Source organism: Lacerta agilis, chromosome 16 (genome assembly GCF_009819535.1).
Source record: "Lacerta agilis isolate rLacAgi1 chromosome 16, rLacAgi1.pri, whole genome shotgun sequence".
Taxonomy (NCBI): domain Eukaryota; kingdom Metazoa; phylum Chordata; class Lepidosauria; order Squamata; family Lacertidae; genus Lacerta; species Lacerta agilis.
Genome location: NC_046327.1, coordinates 9115701 through 9137863, shown reverse-complemented (window position 1 = coordinate 9137863; position 22163 = coordinate 9115701). Strand labels below are relative to the sequence as shown.

Sequence of the window (22163 nt, the reverse complement as noted above, 5' to 3'; positions counted from 1 at the left end):
ACCACTTCCCAACGCAGAAATAGCCTATGGTTTTGCTGTAGCTAAACCTATGCATGCTTACTTTGGAATCAGCCCTTTTGGACTTCTAGAATGTGGCTGCATTGGACATATTGAAAATGTTTTTAAAGATATTTTATTATTTTCACATTGAACAACAAAAACACAATACATACACAAATACACAATAAAAAAACATAATAAACACATCAAACAAAAACAACAAAGAATAAAAGAAAACTTATACATACCTACATAAACAGGAACTATCCTTATTCAATTCTAGTTTCTATCTTCTTTGAGGAGGGACTTCCCCCGCTCCCTCAACTGCGTTCAATATCAATATACTTTAGTAACTTTGTATCTTTTTTCTTAACATTAACCACTCTTCTTAATAGTCTTTAAGACATAATTAATCAAATATAATTCATTACTTAGACTACATATCCTAAAACATTCTTAAACATTTAGATCGTTCATAACAATACTTCTTGTATACAATTTTATCTAACATCAACTAGCTAAAGCCAATTCACCAAGCTAATTCTGCTCAGATATCCAATTTTACACGATTTTTTAAATAGTCCTTAAATTTCTTCCAGTCCTGTTGCACCTTCTCCTCCCTCTGGTCTAGGAGTCTCGCGGTCAGTTCAGCGAGTTCCATAAAGTCCATTAGCTTCATCTGCCATTCTTCCACAGTCGGGATCTCTTCGCCTTTCCAGTTTCTTGCAAGTAAGATTCTAGCAGCTGTTGTGGCATACATAAAAAACACTCTATCCTGACTGGGTATCTCATATGAGATGGACATATTGAAAATGAACTCAGCCTCTTTCCACCTTCCAGATCACGGTGGTGAACGGAGCAATGATACTTATAGATATACCAATCCTATGAATGCAAACTAATTTTTACATTTGGAAACAAGAAGTGAGAGTTGAACTCGTAACGCTGGATGCATACATATTAAGAAGGCTCCATTTGTATTAATGAGACGGAGCTCGTTTCTGAATTGTTGTGACTTCATCTAAAGTCTAGACACATGCATACATAGCATTGCCACACTGTGACAAAAAAACATGTATTAGATTTTATGCCAGGCTAAATAATTTGCCCCTGATGACTTATTTTTTTATTCATTGTTCTCACCGAGCAAATGTGATTTTGCTTTTAACCCCTTTTAGTGGAAATGCAATATAAAATACAAATTAAGAGAAAAAATTTCAGAAACAAATATTATATATTTTTTATTTCAATCCCACTCCCCACCTACCCAGTTAAGTGGTCCTAGACATCAGATAAGGGACGCAGGTGGCACTGTGGTCTAAACCACAGAGCCTAGGGCTTGCTGATCAGAAGGTTGGCGGTTCAAATCTCCGCGACGAGGTGAGCTCCCATTGTTCAGTCCCAGCTCCTGCCCACCTAGCATTTCAAAAGCACGTCAAAGTGCAAGTAGATAAATAGGTACCACTCCAGCAGGAAGGTAAATGGCGTTTCCGTGCGCTGCTCTGGTTCGCCAGAAGCGGCTTAGTCATGCTGGCCACATCACCCGGAAGCTGTCTGCGGACAAACGCCGGCTCCCTCGGCCTATAGAGCGAGATGAGCACCGCAACCCCAGAGTTGTCCGCGACTGGAACTAACGGTCAGGGGTACCTTTACCTTTACCTTTTAGACATCAGATAATGGTAATAATAATAATAAAGTGCTCCTTTTAAATGCTCTTTTTGCTTCTGCTTCTCTATTTTGTTACTGCATGAGACATAACCATGGGATCAAATTCACAATCACTATATGCATTCTTCGTAGTAAAGCAAGAAGCGTTGCAAACTTGTGCTTGTAAAGGTGAACATCACTCCTTTAATGCCCCTGAGCAAGATTGGGGGCAAACATGACACTTGTTGCAACAAGGTGAAAAGGGCTGTGCTCACCCTAATCTTTTGAGCAAGCTGCCCCTACTCCAAAGTTCCTTGCCACTCCTCAGAAAGGGACCTTCTACCCCCCGTGGCTGACAATATTTGTCCTCAAGTCCCAAGGTGCTCCTTGCCTTGTTGAACAGCGGAGTAGCATAAGCTTGGTGGAGCAGATGTGTTTGGTTCCATTGAATCACGCAGAGTCAAAAGCTCATTAGCAAAGAGAACTTCTCTAAGGATTAACCTTTGTTACAACAACAAAACCTCAGGAATAAATGTACAGTTGAAACAGAAACTCAGAAGACATGCAGAGCAGAAAACAAGTGAATAGTAAGAGAACCCATACAAGTAACGCTGACACCCCACATCCTAAGTAGAATAATAGAAACATAACCACCCCACCCACCCCATTCACCATCCCCTCCCCCTCTTCCTCCTCCTCCTCCTCCTCCTCCTCCTCCTCCTCCTCCTCCTCCTCCTCCTCCTCCTCCTTCTTCTTCTTCTTCTTCTTCTTCCTAATTGTTTAAACCAATTCATGAGCCAAGAACTTATACATTGGCCATTAATAATGAAACATATGTTGTAGATATCTTTCCACATTTCTTATGCTATTTTTGTGATATACAAATGACATGAGAAAACTTGGTGTACTTATTTGTACAACATTATTCTTGTTTATAAAACCCAATAAAAAAGAGTAGAAAATGAAAGTAGGCATAAGCAGGCAGTTCACTGAATTACTGATATCTCCTCTTCGCTCATTGACCTTGAGATAACCTACAAGAGTGCAGCATAACCCCAAACATCTCCTGCTGTTTCAGCAGAAATGAACAGTTACAGACACACTGGAATAAGCCAGAGACACTTCTGCATCTGGAGCATATTTGAGAGATTTGCACATTTCTGTGTTGGAAGCGTGCAAATCCCTCAGTTCCTTTTCACACTTTGTTCTGGAACGTGCAGAAACTCTTTAGGCGTAAAATAAAGGGAGACTTGCACACTCTTAATTAAAACTTTTAAATCTTTTGTTCGAACCAAACAACAAATGCCTCTTTTTTAAAGAGAGAGAGAGAGAGAGAGAGAGAGAGAGAGAGAGAGAGAGATCTAGAAATTAGAACCATGGACTAAGACATTATTCAATGTATTTCTTGTTTTGCACCTGCCAATTTTTCAAAGGTAGGTGACAAATTAAATCCACTACCCAATTTACACAAATGGGTCAATAACAGAATATTGGCAACATTCAGCTTGAATACTGAAAATATGTGTCTACTTTATCTTCTGTTTTAATTAACTCATGCCCTTGGGAAATAGGCTGATATATTTTGATTTTGACTGTGTTGCAAAAGTGACTTTTATATAAAGGGGGGGGGGGGTGGTGTTGTGAAGAACTGCTTTAGTACAATCTGCCTGAACTTTTCTACTGTGTGAGACCCACTGAAATCATTGTGCTCTGACAGGGACATATTGTGGTCTTTATCAGTCAAATTTACAAAAGAAACAATTCTGTTGTTGGATCCGGGCTGGCTGTACCATAATGCATATCCAAAACTATCACTTTGGATAAGAGATTCTCTGCCTTTTCTGTGTTCTTTAAAATAAAAAAAAAATAGAATTAACAAATGAGGATGGCTTTCGGTCTTGCTTTGTGTGTGGAGATGCCTAATACCAGCATTGTTAAATTGTGCCCCATACTTTTAATGTAAGACCTATCGCTACAACAAAAACCATATCTATTCAGAAGTTAGAGTTGTATTCAGTGTATTACTAAGGTCTCATGTCCCTCACTTAAAACATCAGAGAAGCCCCCTTAAAATGATGGTGCCGGTTCTTATGGTCTTGCTCTCAAAAATCTCAGTACCGGAGCGGATTGTCTGCAGTGAATAAACCTATATATGAGTAGTTTCCCGTGTGTTGACTTCCTCATGATTGGGACTTAGGATAGTGGTGGATTGCTGCTCACACATAGACTTCAAAACAGTTGGGGCTGGTGCATTTTGACCCAGTGAGTTTGCTTTAAGTCAGAAATGAATGGGGCTGCTGCTCCTAGGAATGTTTGAAGAATGTGATATGTGCAAATTTCAGTTTGAACTGAATTGATCCACTCCGCCTAGGCTAATGTGCAGAAAAGAACTTGGTTATCTGCCAGATTTCACACTTCCCAGATGTTCTGAAGGAGTTCTTGGCTCAAAAAATGCATTCTAAAAGGTTTTTAAATGAGTATTTTTGAGGGAGAAAATAAGTCTAGAAACACGTTTGCTGCGGTATCCACTTACTTGTATGGGGGGTGGGGGATAAAGGCTCTGAAGGCACGTTTATCAGGGTGATTGTAAAATCTCTAGTGTCCATCTTCAGAGCAGACTCTGCTTGTGTTGATACTTTGACCAGAGATTGCTCTGAAGGCATACATAGGGTATTTGACAGCTGTTTCAATAAGCTACAAAGCTTTGAAGTGGGTCCAAATGTCAAGGACCAGCTTTCTTCAATGTGGGCCATTCAAAGATGGCACATTACTTCCCAAGTTACCTGCAATGCTTCAGCATTCAGACTTAATCTTCCAGAAGTTGACTGATCTTCCCTTCTAGAAGTAGACTGATTCATCTATTTCTAACATCTCGCTCATATATTTTACAGCATTCATATTAGCATTGAAATCCACACGTCTCAATCATAATTAGAAAACAAAAAATAATTGTAGCTATACCATGAGGATACTAGTAATTCATACTTACTAGGGATGTGCATGGACCACAATATTCTCCTTGTATCTGTGCTTTTAAAAAATGCAATCGATTTCTGGGATCACTCCATACTCTGTCCACTTCAGTCTTTTATTTGGGTTCTGAGCCACACTGTACTCCCCATTCACTATTATGGGGAGTTTTAAAACAGCTGCAACTTTTCCCCCGTTTGGCAGATGCAGGTGGAATTTGATGGCACAGAAACCCCTTCAGGGTAAAGTAAGCCTGCCAAATTGCATATCTATGGACTTTTGTGGGGAAAGTAAAAGAAACTCACTTTCCTGTATAACACATATTAGAGCAATTTCCTTTATTGGGCCAAATAAGATACCTAAATCCATATTAGGTTCATATTTTCAGGAGTAGAGAATGTGGTTTCATCCCATACTGTTTCTTACTTTAAAATTATTAAGAGGCGGCAGAGTGGATTCATGCATGTATGGGTTTGGTTTTGTTCTGATTTTTTTAAAAGTGACTGCACACCAACCAGTTAGCTTTCCTGGCACTTTCTTTTAATTATTGGAAGGATATGATCTCCAAATTGGCATTACAAGCTGAGATTGTCCCTAATACTGCCTAGAGTATGAACAGAGGTTTTGTGGGTGGGTATTGACATGATTTGATTAATGCAGGGATAAAATTACCCGAGATCACCCCGATTTCCTTCATTGTTTGACCGCCAACACTGAGTGGTTGCACACCCATAGTATTTATTTATGAAGTGCAATGTACATTATGTGTTCTAAATGAATTACTGTGAAAGAAATAATGGATTTTTTTTATTCTCTAGTAATCATGGGGACAACTAAATTGCCCAGGCAGACACATTATGTGATCCACAAGGCCAGCAAAATAACCAGACTGTACAACGGTGATGGGATAAAATCAGGCCAAATATTTATTGACAGCAGCAGACAGGACAAGAGTTGGCATGGCATTGGGTCTCAGGATCAGCTCATTATTCCACAAGCCCCATGTTGATGGAATGGATCCTAAGACCCCTTATGGGGGTCCCCCCTTCACTATGTTGATCCTGACCAATGCCATTTCCGCCCTCATACAAACAATGTTCTTCCATCTAACAAAGGAGAGTCATAATTTCACTGAGGGAAAAGTGAAAAAATTCCCAACCAAGTGCCTATCAGGTTGAGAGGGCGGAAATCCTTTCCTGCCCTGTCAACCAGTGACACAAAATTGCTCAGTGAAGGCTCTAACCTGAGGACAGGCAGGTGGGAAGCTCTCAAAGCAGAATTGCCGTGAGATCCAGGGAAAGCAGCCTTATATAAGCTTTCCCCTCCCCTATTCGGCAAGGGCTCATGGGACAGCTTTTTCCCAGGAGCCTATCACACAGAGAAGATACTGCGCAAAACCTTGCCCAGTATTTTGTTGCAATCCATGGGCCACAGCACTGCTGGGCAAAGGCTTCCCATGCTTATTGGTACAGAACGGAGCTTATGATGGTAAAATCTGGACAGCAAATAATATTCTGTAATTAAAAGAAAGAATGGAGGGAGGCTTCCAAAGATAGATGATTATTGTTGTTGTTGGCTGCTATTATTGTTGACATCTCTTGTAAGAAATAAGTGTTGACATATTTACAATGAAAATGCTGTTACTGCAAATGTGTCAGGTTAATGTTACTCTAGAGTCACCTTGTGGTATTCCGTTATCCATTACAGAAAATAACACTTTTGCTGTGAAATTGTGAACAAAAATGGTTTGCGTGACCAGGCAGCGACAACCCCAGCCCCCAGGGATCATAAGGAAGGAATAAAGACTCTGACAACGTTATATGGAATTAAAATTAGGCCACAACTTTATTAAACTTCCAAATGTAGGAAGACCTTGGCTTAGGCCTTGGGCATGTATCCCTCCCAGCCCCACAGCCAGGGGGAACTGGGGCTCATCTGGGTAAATGGAATATAGGGGGTGCTCTGCGAGATGTAAGTGTAGCAGGCAGCCCAGCCCATATCCCCGCACGCAGGGTAGTTCACTGACAACCTTTCGGTGTTATGCCAGTGACAATTAAATATTCCCTAAACCTGCCAGTGTTTTCAGTTCCTTAGGATTTTCTGCTGACTTCCTTTCTGAAATTCATCCAAGCAGAAGAAATCTCTGTGGCAAACTGTATTTGCATGAATGTTTTCTTCTTCTTCAGAGATTCATCATCGTTCTTTTCTGAAAGAGAAACTCACCTCAAATTATTTTACCTGTCTGTGTTGGACCTAGGATGTTAATAGGGCTGTTGTGTAGAAGTGAGAATTTTTCTAACCGCTACATGACAAGTAGCAGTTGTAGAAATTTCTTCTTATACACACCTGCTATTAATTGCTTAGCCAAAAGCACTACCAGGGTCAACAGCAGCTTCAGGAAGATTTTCATAAGATAAATGGTATAGCAGGAAATGGTTCAGCTGAAGGAAGCACTCTCAACAGAAACTAAAAATGGAGCATTTCCCCCTCAGTGTGGTTCCCTGTACCCAATAATCAGGTTATTATAAATTAACAGGTACTGCCTTTAAAGGCCTAGCACACACAGCACCAATAAACGTAATTGGTGGTGAAAACACTTATTCAAAGGAGATTATTATTATTGCACTTATTAGTTGCTTTTTAAAATGAAAAGTAAACTCAAAGCAGCTTACAATATAAATAAAATCCAATACAAAACAGAAAAAAACAAGCCAAAACAAAAACCCAAGCCATTCATATACATAAATGGAATAGTTTGTCGATCTTTGGTCCCCACAATGCGCTCACCTCTCACTTGTAGCTCCTAGAAGCTGCCAGCATGTGACAGTGGCCACACCCTGGGAACGGCTTAGACCAGGGGTCAGAAACCTTTTTCAGCCGTGGGCCGGTCCACCATCCTTCAGACCATGTGGTGGGCTGGACTATATTTTGATGATGATGATGATGATGATGATGATAAACGAATTCCTAGGACCCATAAATAACCCAGAGATGCATTTTAAATAAAAGGACACATTCTACTCATGTAAAAACACGCTGATTCCTGAACCGTCTGTGGGCCAGATTGAGAAGGCGACTGGGCCGCATCTGGCCCACGGGCCTTAGGTTGCCTACCCCTGGAGCCTTAGACTGATTGGCTAAAGCAGGTGAAGGTAGAAAGGTGGTGCTTCTGCGACGATGGAGAGGCACCACCACAATCAGTACTGATTTCAGGCAAGATCACACCAATTTGGGGTGAGATCTTGCCCCAAATTGCATGTGATCTTGTGAGCTCTGGGAAATCTTGCCCAAAATCAGCCCCGGCGGTGGTGGGGCAGCTGGGGTACCCATGGGCTTGCTGGCTGTGGGGCTTGTTCTGCCCAAGGCAGCCACTTCACATTGCCTAATGGCGGGGCCAGCTCTGATGAATCTAAAGTAGTTGCATCCATTAACTTCAGTGGGTCTAGTCTTGAGTCGGACTAGTGTTGAATACTGTACCACCCTGTGTATTGCATATGCATCTTGCAGAAATTGAACCCCAGAGCCTCAGAGTACAAACTGTATGAATGGGTCCATTTTTATTTATTTTTTACTCTGGAGAGAAAATGCTAATTAAAAGCATTAAACATTTCGGTTTAACAGGCTGTTGTTTTCCCCTATGATTTGTTTTTAAATGTTATTTTAAGTTGTTTGTGTGAATCTGTCCTTTGTGTTGAGAGCACAAATTATTGGTTATGGAAGCTTCTTCTTCTGACACATTTTCTTTTACTTATCTGCACAGATGACAAAGTGCTCATTGTCATCAGATAAATGATCTGTCTTTTGAGACAAATCTGTTGTCAGATACACACACACACACACACACACACACTTGAATGTAAAATATTTCTTTAAATAATATAAAAAAAAACTTTGGTGAAAACTAAAGAAAAAAATTGGGGAAGATTTTTGCCTCAGAAAGCATGACCACATCTTTTTAAATGTATGTAGCAGCTGTGCGGAATAACAGGCCAAGTTTTCAGAACATTTTTGCATGGATTGTTTAATTATCATTCATTTGGCTCTTGGTTGCAGTACTGATGATTGAACCTGGCAGTTAAAGGAAACCTGCACCACTGGAAGCTATCACAGATACTGAATTTTAGTGGTGATTTGTAATAGACAAAATGAACGCTCGCTCATTTGGGACTCTACGTGTGCATTCCTTATAAACTGTGAAATATAGATTCCTAAATGCGGAATATCACAGTCTCCAAATGTAAAAAGCTGAGATGTCACAAACAGTCACACAGCGATGCTGTTTTTTGCAGAGGCTTTCTGCTTAGGTAATCATAGCGCAAGTGCTGACAACACGGATATTCAAGAATAGAGCTGTTCTGTGTTACAGTAAATCGAATCTCACAATACATACTTGCCTCTGGGCTTAACTGTTGCGTATTAGTGCTGTGTCTTAGGTAACAGAAAACCCAGCCTTCTGTGTTGAACATTATGTTCTTAAAACATGCCATTGCCGAACACATTATATTTTATATATAATAAAGAGATCAAAATGATTTTCCCCGAAAGCAATTTAAATGCATCTCTGCTTGTTAAGTACAGTTCAAATCTGCTTCATTGCATAAAACTGGAAGAATCAAATATTCCTCTGGGCTCTAGTCTCAAACCACTTTATATTCAACAAAAAGGGATTTGTTCCATTTTTTTATATCATAAATCAGGATTAGCATGCAATTTCTTTTTTTCTTCTTCCCTCCTATCAAAGTCTAGCAGTATTCCTCTATGCATACAGAAGGTTGTACAATTAAATTATAGGCCATAATTTAGAAATGTGGGAGGATACATTTTCTAAACCATCCATTCCCCCCCCCCATCTACTGTATTTCTTAAATCAGTTTGTGCAGCAAGGGAGCTTGCAGAGCAAATAATTTGCAAGCAAAGACGTATTCTCTTAAATAACTCAAAACTATGAATTCAGCTTCATTCATCTCAGCATGTCAGGCTTCGACAATTTTCATAGAAGCCATCTGTGTAAGGTGACCAGTGGTACCTTCTAATATAGGGGAAATAAATCTCTATGCTTTTTAAATCTAGTGATCAGATAAACTCTTGCCTAAATGTCACTTGTTGTGGAATCAGCCTCTGTTCCTAGCCAAGTTTTATATTTGTTAGCTACTGGCATGTTTAATTGCCTTTCTTTAAGAGAAGGGAGTCAGAAGTCCCTGTAGTTCACTGATAAGAGACCATGTTTGCAACCAGAAGGTCCCAGATGCAGTCTGGGAGTTCCATGACATAGGGGATGAGCCCTTTTGTCCCCTTCCCATTGTTCAAAGGGGGTGGAGGAGACCAGGAGCAGGGTTCCTGCTGCTGCACAGGGGAAGGAGGGTCGAAGCAGCACCTCCACCAGTGATGGTGGCAGGAGGAGCTGCTGGCCATTGTAGCCACACTGCTGCCACATCCGGCTCTGCCCATGGCTCTTCCTCCCTAATGTCCCACGTGGCATCATCTGTGCAAGTCCCTTGCTCTTCCATGGAAGTTGGCACCACTGATTCAGTCCCTGGCATTTCCGGTTTGAGGGATCAGGCCAGCAGGTGATGGGAAATGCCCCCTGGGATCCATTGCCAAGCAGAGCAGGCAATCCCAGGCTGACCAGGTGGACAAGTAGTTTTACCCCAAGTATAAAGCAGCTTCTCAGAAAAGAAAGTGTACTTTAACAACCTCATCTGCTGAAGACAGTAGAGAATATAAACATATGACAGACATTTTGTGCATTTTATGTATTTTGCCGTTTCGCTTCCATCACCAACTCTTTCAGAGATCACAAAAAGGATTGTGTCCTAGGATGATCTTCAGTCCGATTACTTGTTTTAATATTGTTCACAATTCCCTTGGCAGTAAGGCCCTAGGGAGATTATTCTGTCTGGTGATGTGCCTCAACAAGGATTAACTAGGGATTCGGCAGGGGGTTGCTCCATACATTTTGCTAAGAATTTTATAAATTAAAACCCTTTCCTTTTAAATCTCAAAAACTCATTCTGGCCATGGGTCATAACCGTCTCATAACCCTCTCATCTTTAGATATTCATTTCTTCCATAATCAAAATCCAGTGCTTTCCCCTAAAGCCAACTGACTGAATCATTTGCTGGGCTCGACAGAGTAAAATCCCACTATGTCCTCCATTCCTTTCCTAAACAGGCTGCCGTCAGGTGTCTCCTAAAAGTCAGATAGTTGTTTGTTTCCTTGACATCTGATGGGAGGACATTCCACAGGGCAGGCAACACCACCAAGAAGGCCCTCTGCCTTGTTCCCTGTAACCTCACTTCTCGCAGTGGGGAACTGCCAATAGGCCCTCGGAACTGGACCTCAGTGTCTGGGCTGAACAATGGGGATGGAGACGCTCCTTCAGGTATACTGGACCAAGGCAGTTTAGGGCTTTAAAGGTCAGCACCAACACTTTCTGTGTGAATTAAATCAATTATACCTAACAAGTGATTGTGGCTTATTAAAGTTAGGCAGAGTTAGGTAACTGGATGGGTACAAGGTGTGGTCAATGCATAACAGCATGACCCTGGAAGACCTGAACCTTGCCTTACTGGCCCTTTCCCATCTGGCCTGGGAGAGTGGAGTGCGGACTGACTCCAGCTACAAATGCTGAGGCTGTTGAACAGATTCTTGGGCTGGAGTATTGTTTACGGGGGGTTAAGAGAGCTGTTGCTGTTAATTGATATTGTTGTTGTATCTTTAGTTTTAGATCTTATGATTTATGTGGAAATTGTTTCCATTAGGTTGTGTATTTTTTTGATGTGTTTTATTTATTGTTTATGACTTCTGTTGTGTTTGTAATTGTGTAAATTTTGTCATGTTGTAAGCCGCCTTGAGCATAGTTCCAACTATGGAAAGGCGGCATACAAATAAAATGATGATGATGATGATGATGATGACGACGACAACCGAGTGCTGCCCACTGCCCTTGAAGCGGTGGTGGTGTGTTCACTCCTCAAAAGGGCTGTTCTGGATACAATGAACTGGTCTACAACAACTGCAGTCTAGTCAGCAGCACCCCTTTCTTGACCATCCAGAACCAAAACCATCTACATAGAATGATGAATTGGAAATTACTTTTCGGGGGGGGGGGGCAGCAACAACACTGCAGGAAAGTCTTCAGAAGGAGAAAGCAAACCACCTGCCACCAAATGCTTAACTCATTCAAAACAAGCCACTTCTTATATCCTTTCTACCACCAGTTTAGCATGAACCACCCTCAAACTTACGTTTCCTACACCTTTTGAACCTCCTGCTCCTGATTTATTGCTATAGTGGCAGGACGCAATTCGGATGACTCAGCCTTGATTCAGTCTTACAATTCGAGTGAAATACGACGGCTTGAAATGAATAAGTGTTAGTTTTATCTTCTGGCAAGGCGGTGTTTTAATTTGTGGGTAGCTGTTCTCTCTCTGGATTCTGTTAGGTAGGGTGCGTTAGAAATCTGGATAAAACACTAAATATCTATTATTTCAAGGCAAAGCGTTGCAATACTCCAAATGAAATATATGACTTTGTACTTCTTCCTTTTCTCTTGCATTTCCTTGTATCCCCCCCCCCCCCGGCTTGGCAAGGATTTGCCTTTGCTTCACTTTGCTGCACTATCTGTGACAGGCTCTGTTGCTTCCTCTGTATGTATCTGGCCCCAGGGCTGCAGGTTAAGGTTGTTAAGGGACTTGCTGGATCTGCTTTTTTCTTTCTTCTCTTCATAAGTAATTATGAGCAATTTGCTCACTGTTATGAGCGTAATAAAAGATTCTGTGCCAGCCCAGGATGAAATAAAATTACATTTTATTGTAGTAGCTGTCTGAACACTTTTCTTGGGTCTACAGTGGTTTCCTTGCCATATGCATCAACGTGCACGCATTTTCATGTTGGAAATTAGAATAATTTATTTTAAGCCTGACTATGAGGTGAATACCCAGCTCTTGACTTACATAAATAGGACATTATTAGTGACTTGAGCATGCAGTTGTAGGATGTGTGAAGCTGTGCATCACTAAGCAGAACATGAATTACTTGTTCTGAAAACAAAATGTGCCATCAAATTGTTACTGTGTGTTTTATTACTTTCTGCCAATTTTTATTACTTTCTGCCAATTTCACAGAATATTCAGTCACACCGTTCCATATTCTGAACCGATAGTATGGCTCAAACAAGTTAACAGGTATTAATCAGGCGTACATATGAAATTAAAAGTCCAGTGTTATGCATATTTTCATGGAAGTAAGGCCAAATGAGTTCAATGCATTTTACTTCAACGTAAGTGCATATCTATCTATCTATCTATCTATCTATTGTAAATGGATTCCATCAAGGATGAATTCAGGCTACCTGCTTTTACATGATTCACTGTTCGCAACCATGCAGAGTCATGAGTTGCCATTTTCCAACACACTGCCTCCCAGTTTTCTTTTTCTGATTGTGTTTGTGCAAAAGTTTGCATCACATTAAAAGGTTACAAAATTAAATGTCATGGTTTTTGCTTCCTTGGCCATTATTTTGTCCCTATTGCCAATTTTCTTTTCTTTTCTTTTTTTGCAGTGTGGTGCCTGTTTGCCATAAACATTTGCTTAATTAATTTTATTGGAGGTGATATATGGTGACTTCACAATCTTGTATCATGGTTCTCCTATTTTTACCATTTTATATCAGACGCAGTTGTGTGTGCTGGGAAACATCAGTGCAGTGGCAACAATATTAAGCATTACCATCAGTAAAAAAGAGAACGAAACAAACAAAAAACCCAAATACTGGGGAAATGATGTGCAAATGAATGCATAAAGAATGCATATTAGGTTTTTCCCAAATGAGGAGAACAAGAGACCATTCCCCTGCTGCAGTGAAAGATTATCTTCACATGATTATCTGCTTATTTCACAGTCTATGGGACTCAATTCTTCATACATTGCCCTAGACCAGGTATCTGGAACCTGTAGCTTTTCAGATGTTATTGGACTGCAGCTCCCATCAGGCTCAGCCAATGTGACCAGGCATCAGGATAATAGGAGCTGAAGTCCATCAATATCTGGAGAGGGATAGGTTATTCATCCCTGCCCTAGACCAAGTACCGTATTGGCCCGAATATAAGCTGCATCCCCCCCCCCCCAATTCCTACCATGAAAAGTTAAACTGCAGCTTAAATTCATTACCTTACAAAAATTGGCATTTATGGACCAACCATTTCAGTTTTTCAGTTTCCTGAATTTTAAAGGTGCAGCTTATATTCGGATGCGGCTTATATTTGGGCCAATACTGTACATAAAAAAGTCCCTTTATTTCCTTTCAACATTATCCTATCTCTCCTCATCCACCCCTGTCTACCTTGGAATCTCTTACATATTCTGGGCAAGGGTCACCAGTTGATCACTATATGAGACATCACATCTATGCCTATGATATGCACACATTCCCAATAAACTTGTGTTTAATTTGAAATATATGGTAGTGCAGAGTTTACGGCCCTGCCAACTGAAGAATTTTAACATTTTCTGGGTTCAAATGGGGAATATTTTAATTATTTTGTGAGCCGTTGAAAAGGACTTTCATCCTCAAAGCAGTGTTGATATGCAATGTGCACTTATAATATACAAAAAGTTATTGGGTGTAATTCCTACACTCTGTTGTGCAATAGTAACAGAGTGGAATAGCAGGTGCAGATCTTGTGGTTCTGGGGCTGGGCTTCCTTTCTTCATTGTGGGGAAAACCTCCATGCAGTACAGTTTAGGGATGCTGTCTTTTTTTTTTTTTTTTGGAGCATGAAAGTGTGAGATTGCCCACAGTGACTCATTCGTCGGACATCTTGAGATTTGTGGGAGTGAACCCAAGGAAAAAGTGTGGGGAGGGAAAAGGTGTTAGGAAAGCTTTTGATAGGCAGGTGAGAGCCGAGCTCTTCTCTCTACCAGAGCAGCTGTTGCACCACAAGATAGTTCAGGTTATAAATTCTACATTTAGGATATTAAAATGCTTCTACAGTTGAAAGAATGAACTGTATATTAAAGCTTCATCACCTAACACTTTGAGGAATGAAAACCATCAACAGAACATTCATGAAAGATCCCAGGAGCTCATTTTTTGCTTTCTCATTTAGCTTTTCTTCATAGGAGGCTATTTAAAGTGTCATTTTATAAGTTTTGCTAAATGGATTAAAGGCAAATGAGCTCAAGGGAAACATTTTACTTGAATTGCTACCAATCTTTATTATTAAATAGGGGGTGATGTGCAGTGTAAAGTCAGCACTTAAGCTTTCTTTTCCTTTTAATCATTAAATCTAACGTAATAAGGCAGTGCTGAAAAATGCATGTAATGGTCTGTATCAAACGAAGTTCTACTCGGAGTCTACTCAGAGTAGACTCATTGCAATTAATGAACATAAATTAGTCATGCATATTAATTTTCATGGATCTACTCTGAGTATGACTAATGTTGGATTTAACTCATTCCTTCCCATCTCCATATGTACTTTTTTGAATTAACGCTCACTGAAATGTTTTCATCCATGTGGCTTGCAACAATTTTATATAAGCTTCTTGCTAGAATTGCAATAAGCAATATTTTGCTCTCGCATTTTTTATTTTTAAACTTTCATTCAAATGTGCAACAAATAGAATTTCCCCATGAGCAAACCTAGAAGTCTTGCATGTTGACTTAGGTCTGTATCCTACAATAACTTTCCATACAAGAAGGTCATGTGGCTCTATTATAACAAAAATAATTTTACATAAGTAACCCAAAACTCCAAATCTTAATATCCACCCCTCCCCCCTTTCTGCAGTTACTTATGTTATATCTTTTGCCACTGCATATCTAATTCAAATCTATTTACTGGTTATTCTTTATATTCTGTTTAGGCTATTCTCACTGCACATTTTTATGTCAGTCCTGCTAATGATTTAAGCTGTTGACACTAATTCTTATTTATAATCTGTAAATTTCCCTCATTTGGTATTAAGACATCTCTCTCCTTGGTTTCTTAATCTTCTGGAAAGTTTTGCCATTCCTGCATACACTATCGGTTTTTGTTGCCAACCTTCCTCGATTAGAACTGTTTCTTCTTTCCACCTCTGGGCATATATAAATCGAGCACCCATGGTAGTATACATAAATAGTTTTTTTCTGCTCTTTGGGTACATCTGAACCAATTATTCATAAGACAAAAGCTTCTGGTTTTCTTTTTTTTAATAAAAAGTTATTTTCATGTGGCTATCTTGGCAATGGGAATTGTCATGCCAATGTAAATTTGCATCAGGATACTGATTCCTTTGAGGTCTGTGTGCATTGTTCAGTTCTGTTTATATGACATTATTCAAGACAGCAATAATTAGCAAATTTGTTGCAGCTCCTGGTTGTTCTATATTTCCACATCTTTCTAACCTCAGTAATATAGGCATATTAGCATTCATTGGAAGAAAGAGATCTCAGGTATAGTTCATTCCTCAAGACAAGCACCACTCCAGACATCTACCGTAACTCTGTGTCATTTTCCCAGGTAGTTAAATACTACTTGGAAGGTCATAGCCTTGTCAAATCTGTAGGGACTTTTTGACCAATGATTCGTTATTATGCTTCAGTGACTAGACATATATCACTGACCATTCTGCTTATCTGACCTTGTTACCACCTGTGATTCCCTTAGCAAGCTGTACACATACTGAATGCCAACTGCTAAAAATAAGAACCTTTTAAATTCCCTTATCCCTTTCCAGTGCATGAGATTTTCTTTCTGTCTTCCTAATTCCTAAAGTTCTCCATTTGAATTTGTAAGAAGTTTCACAATAAGTTGGTTATATTTTATGATAACCAAGAACCTGATGATGAGGTGCTTAAGCAGTTTTTATTTAAACCAAAGCAATATATTGATAAGGTCTGTTGTATATGTCATTACAAATGGATGTGTATTTAATTTTTTATGATTACACACTCTTTCATTTTCATGCTTGGGGACAGATTGGTCTATTAGTGTCCATACCGAATCTAGAAACTCTAGCTCAGCTTCCCAAGTTCAAACAAAATAGAAAATTCTTTCCAGTAGCACCTTAGAGACCAACTGAGTTTGTTCTTGGTATAAGCTTTCGTGTGCATGCACACTTCTTCAGATACACTGAAACAGAAGTCACCAGATCCTTAAATATAGTGAGGGAGTGGGGAGGGTTATTACTCAGAAGGGTGGTGGGAATGGGTGATCAGCTGATAGGTGTGGAAAACCTGTTGACGACTCTTAACGGCTGCAATTAGTCTTGCAGGGAAAGGCAAGGGGTGAGATGGCTAAAGATAGCTTTGTTATGTATAATGAGATAAGAATCCAATGTTCAGCAACTTGAGATGGCAGCTGGGATAGTGAGAGCAGAAGCAGGCAGGTGTCAAGGTGTGGCTTGACACTTTTGCATCTACATAGAAAAGTGTGTTGTTGTGGGGAGATTGCATTGCAGAGTGGTCTTCATATCTGCTGCCATTGTATACACCTGAAGGAGAGTCTCCACCCCCATCGTTCAGCCCGGACACTGAGATCCAGCTCCAAGGGCCTTCTGGCAGTTCCTTCACTGTGAGAAGCGAGGTTACAGGGAACCAGGCAGAGGGCCTTCTGTGGCGCCTGCCCCGTGGAACACCCTCCCACCAGATGTCAAAGGAAAAAACAACTACCAGACTTTTAGGAGACATCTGAAGGCAGTCCTGTTTAGGGAAGCTTTTAATATTTGAAGGGCTATTGTATTTTAATATTTGGTTGGAAGCCACCCAGAGTGGCTGGGAAAACCCAGCCAGATGGGCGGGGTATAAATAATAATAATAATAATTATTATTATTATTATTATTAGACCTGATATAAGCCAAATCTATGGTTATACAGTGAATAAAATATCCATATCTGGCATTAAAGAGTTACATGCATCAGCTAATATGCTGTGAAAATCATGGCCACTAACCCTGGCTTGGTAGCAAATGCATGTCATATCTAAATTTTCTTACATTTCCCAAGTGTAGAAGACAAGCTTTGTTTGCCTGTTTTAATGTTTTACCTCTAAAACCTCTAAAATCTTAGGTGGCAGATTTGCCAAAGTCCCCTTCAAGGTTAGATGCTGTCCATGTAGCTGTTAAGAGGTTGCAGTAGTATATCATGTGTTCGTCTACTATATATTTTATCAAGGAGTTAGAGAACCAAGGTACAACTGTATTCAGACCTGTAGAAGCGATTGTGAAATCTTTGACAATAAAGAGTTAACTGGGAACCATCCTAGACAATAGCAGGTTGTTTTGAGGCAAATACAACTTTTGAGACATCAGTGAAATAAGCAGACGAGAAACTCTCAACAAGTTTTATGCCTGATTGCTTAATATTTTATTTATAATGAGTTGTAAAAACTTGTTTAAGGCTAATGTATGATCACAAAAAGTCTATTAAAGAAATACCCTCTGTGATGCTTTTTTGGTGTAATTGTAACCAGACGGTTGCAAAAATCAGTGATTAAAACATTTATCCAGCTTTCAACTAGTATATATTTGAAAACAGTAATACAAATGCTGCTTTTAAGCTTTCTGTCTGTAGCGCATATGCTTTCTAATTCAGTATAATAAAGAACTATCCCAGGGTTTTACATTTTGTACTCAGTTCAGGAATACTATTCAGTTGTGTGATGCCTTAAACGAAACATAATTAAGTTAATTAAGTTATGTTTGAACATAATTTAGCTTTACAATTGCAATTTTCTTGACATTTATAGTTAAATAAAATAAAAGGGATAAATGGTTTAATTCACTTGTATAGATAGCTATGTATTAATAATTCAAGAGTAACTCACATAGCGGAATACCATATGCATCAGTTCTTCGCAAGAGAGTTCAATGAACTCTTTAATGTGACAGTCGGAGATAACACAACGAGTGACTTATTATGCTTGGGAGGCCATAAAAAGTGACTGACACCTCTCTCTTTTTTCCAGGTGGGGATAAAAGGCAACTGATTTCCTGGGCAACTGACAATCTAGTTAAGTATCAGACTGACAGGATGTTGGCACCAGCTTTGGAGGAATCGATCAGCCTCAACTCAAGGTAGGGAAATTTCACACATGTGGAGCTGCATCTAAGACTTAATTTACAATGTTAATTAGTCTTCACAAGCACAATAGATGATAGATAGATAGATAGATAGATAGATAGATAGATAGATGCAAGTGAAGTAGAGTCAGAGATTATTTTCAGAATGGCATCATAAAAACCAAGATAACAATTCAAGATAACTATGCGCAGTTCAAAAATTCCTCCACATAAAATTTCAGAATTCACTACAGTGGTACCTTGGTTTTCGAATGTCTCCATTGATGAACATTTCGGTTTTCAAACACTGCAAACCCGGAAGTAAATGCTGCAGTTTTCAAACTCGCCTTGGAAGTCGAATGTGCCACACAACTTCCGTATTGAGTGTTCCATATTGAGGCTTCCGTACTGAGTTTTCGGTTTTCGAACGTTTTGGAACTCCCAACAGTCTTCCGGAACAGAGTACGTTTGAAAACCGAGATATCACTGTATTTGGTTTTAGGGGACCGGAACATCCATGGCAAGGTGATTGGCTCTGGGTGGCTCAGGACTTCATGGCTGTCCCATGGGGCTGTCCCAACATGCCACAACACATGTGGCAGGCCACACTACGGACCTTGTTTTCTCAATGGGGCAGGAAGGGAGTGTTCTGAAAGTGAGGAATATTGACATCAGCTCCTTGTTGTGGCCAGATCACCATTTCCCCTCAGCAGAAATACACAGTGACCGCAGCATGTACTCCTTCAGAGATTGCGCTGTTGCCCAGAGTGCTCCCTCCTCCCTCTGGCATCTAACTTCCTGGGTTTCAGACCCCCACTGTCTACGGTAGCTGCTAAGGGAATCCTTCTGTCTCTGTTTGGCTTTCTGCTCTGTGACATGGATAAAATGCCTGCTTCTAGGAGAAGGTGGATGTTCTATCAGACTCTCTAGGGACATCGTGTTAACAGGCTGCAGTACTGTTTCAAATGCACCTGATTCCTGTCTCTGTTCAGGGCTAGTGCACCTGCTATCTCACTCTTGTTCTTCACTACCCATTATTTCCCAGCTCTTTTCTTCTTCTGGGGTGTGTCCTGTGTGCCACCACCACGAACCTGGGTCCATTCTCCCTTCATCTTCTTGGGGTGGCAGTTTCCACCACTCCTCTTCATCAGCCTGGTCCCTGACACCTCCCCAGTGGGCAAAGCCTAACCAGAGGAAGGTGAACAAACTGGACAAGGCAACGTTCTGGGGTTCTAAAATTGACCACAACTTCATTGATTCCAGATGTAGGTAGGAATTGGCTTAGGCATTGGGTGGATATCCCTCTCAGCCTCCTGGTGGAGGACTGAGGCATGAGAGGGTTGAGACTAGGATTAATGGGTCATCTGCAAGACAAAGTGCCTAAATAAGGATGGAAGGTTAGCATTCAAAAGCAGTGTAAGCCTAATTAAGCGGGGGGGGGGCATCAATAGTTATTTGGCTGGCTGTGGTCCTGAGGCCAGGTACAGCTGGCTTTTATCTGCTGGGGATGGACCAGAGTGAAGTCTGGTCCACTCCTAAACTCTGCCCACCTGGCCTGGCTGGATTGGCCCATATTAAAACAAAACAAAACTGGCCATTGGTAATGCCCACCAAACAGAGCTGCCAGCAAGGGGAATCCCCTAACTGCCAACCATCCTGATGAGCATTGCTCTGCCAAGGTTGGGGTCTACTGTGCCAGGTTGCAACCGCTGCCCACCCCAGAACTGGGTAAGCATCCACTTCTGAACTAATATGGCAGTTAACACATATATTTGAGTCTGCATGCATATATACAAGCACTTGTAATGTTTCTTAGCTATCCACATTGAGTTGAAAAGCTCGTCTGGGAGCTAGAGAATGTTCATAAGCCTGCCCGCCCCCCCAAAAAAAATCTCTTTAAAGCATCCTAGCCAGTAAGAAGATTATAGATATGCACACATCTAAATTTGTTTAATGAATCAAACATTCAAAACGCAAATGCAGTAAGCACACAGCTGTCAGCAGCAAACAATATTTAATGTTTACATGTGTGTGTTTTTCTGTCGCTGCTCTGGAGCCCTATTTATCCAGTGATTGTGGTGTATGTTTAATCAGAAATATTTATTCGTTGGTTTATTTATAAAACAAAAAAACAAAAAACCCTAAAACTTTATGGTCTCTGTATAAATGTGCTGAAATAAACAAATCTAGGTTTATGCCTGTGCCAAATTAACTTGAGAAGTCTGGATTCTAAAATAAGAGCAAGCAGTTTTCAACCCTGTACCTTATCATCTTTATAGTTCTCTTGGACCTGTGAGGTAAAATCACAAAACGTGTAATATGAGCTTTGCGGTGAATGTGATTTACTCTAAGCTATGTCTTTCAGACGCTCTTGAAGATGTTGGTCCTATTCTGCTGCACTTGTCCTTAACTAGAGATGTCAGGGAAAGAGGGGCTACTCAGGAGGAACAGGGAGAGAGAGAGGAGCAGGATAGTGTTTCCTCCAGAGAAGGGGGGGGGTCGCTGGGTTACAGAGAGCAGCCCCCGATAATTTCCACTGATTCATCTTCCAGCTCACCGGAAGAAGGAGAGGTGCCAGGCTATAGGAGGGAAGGGCAAAGACCAAGAGCAGTCAGTCTCAGACAGGAGGAGGAGACAATGGGGCAGACGCCGATTCAAAGTTCCCAGCCGTTTTCTGTGTCGGCGGGCAAGACAGAGCCCGCCACTCCGAGAAACTGAAAGTAACTGACCAGACGTATGTCAGAGACTCTGTAACTACATAATGAAAATAAATAGTTTTAGCTTACCGGAGAGCCTGTCGTTTCTCATGAGCAACATCTAAAGGGGGGTGCGATCCCCTGACAAGAATATATGTCCAGAATGCTGCATTCATGCCTTTAGATATCTTACTTGCTTATAAATGATTGTTTTATGCTTATTTGAAGCAGTAATTCATGCGCAATAAAATTAAAAGCTCCTAATTTTTTTAAAAATAGATCAAGTACCTTAATGAACACTTTGTTAGATTAATACCTACCTGCACATTTAAGCTGTGCTGTAAATGTGGCAAATAACATTTTAACAGGGTGAAAAATTAGTCTAATTTTTGTCTGTTTCTTATATAATTTTTATTTTTAGTGGGTTTGGCTGCAGGTATTAATGGAACCATGTCAATGCTAGTTCTGAGTTGCACAGGTATAGTGTTGGGTGAAGTGGTGTGGTTAAGGAATCATCAATATGCGTCTCGTCAGTACAGTGGTACCTCGGTTTCGAACGTAATCCATCCTGGAAGACCGTTCGGGTTCTGAAACGTTCGAAAACTGAGGACTCAACAGCTGACAGCTAGGCCTCAGGGTCTTGCACTCAGCGGAAGCCTCATGGCATGTTTGATTTCCGAGGCGTGTTCAAAAACCGAAGCATTTACTTCCGGGTTTACGGCGTTTATAAACCGAAATGTTTGTCAATTGAGACTTTAGAAAACCTAGGTACCTCTGTATTTTAGTTATTGACATCATCCTG

The 22163-nt window shown here is 40.5% G+C and overlaps 1 long non-coding RNA gene across 1 annotated transcript in view; it reads left to right on the top strand.

The window, feature by feature from the left end:
• LOC117061279 overlaps window positions 1-22163 on the top strand; it is a 158349-nt gene that overhangs the window by 14607 nt on the left and 121579 nt on the right. The window contains exon 2 of the long non-coding RNA XR_004428060.1: window positions 18572-18680. This is a non-coding gene — a long non-coding RNA (uncharacterized LOC117061279). The remainder of the gene's footprint in view (window positions 1-18571; window positions 18681-22163) is intronic.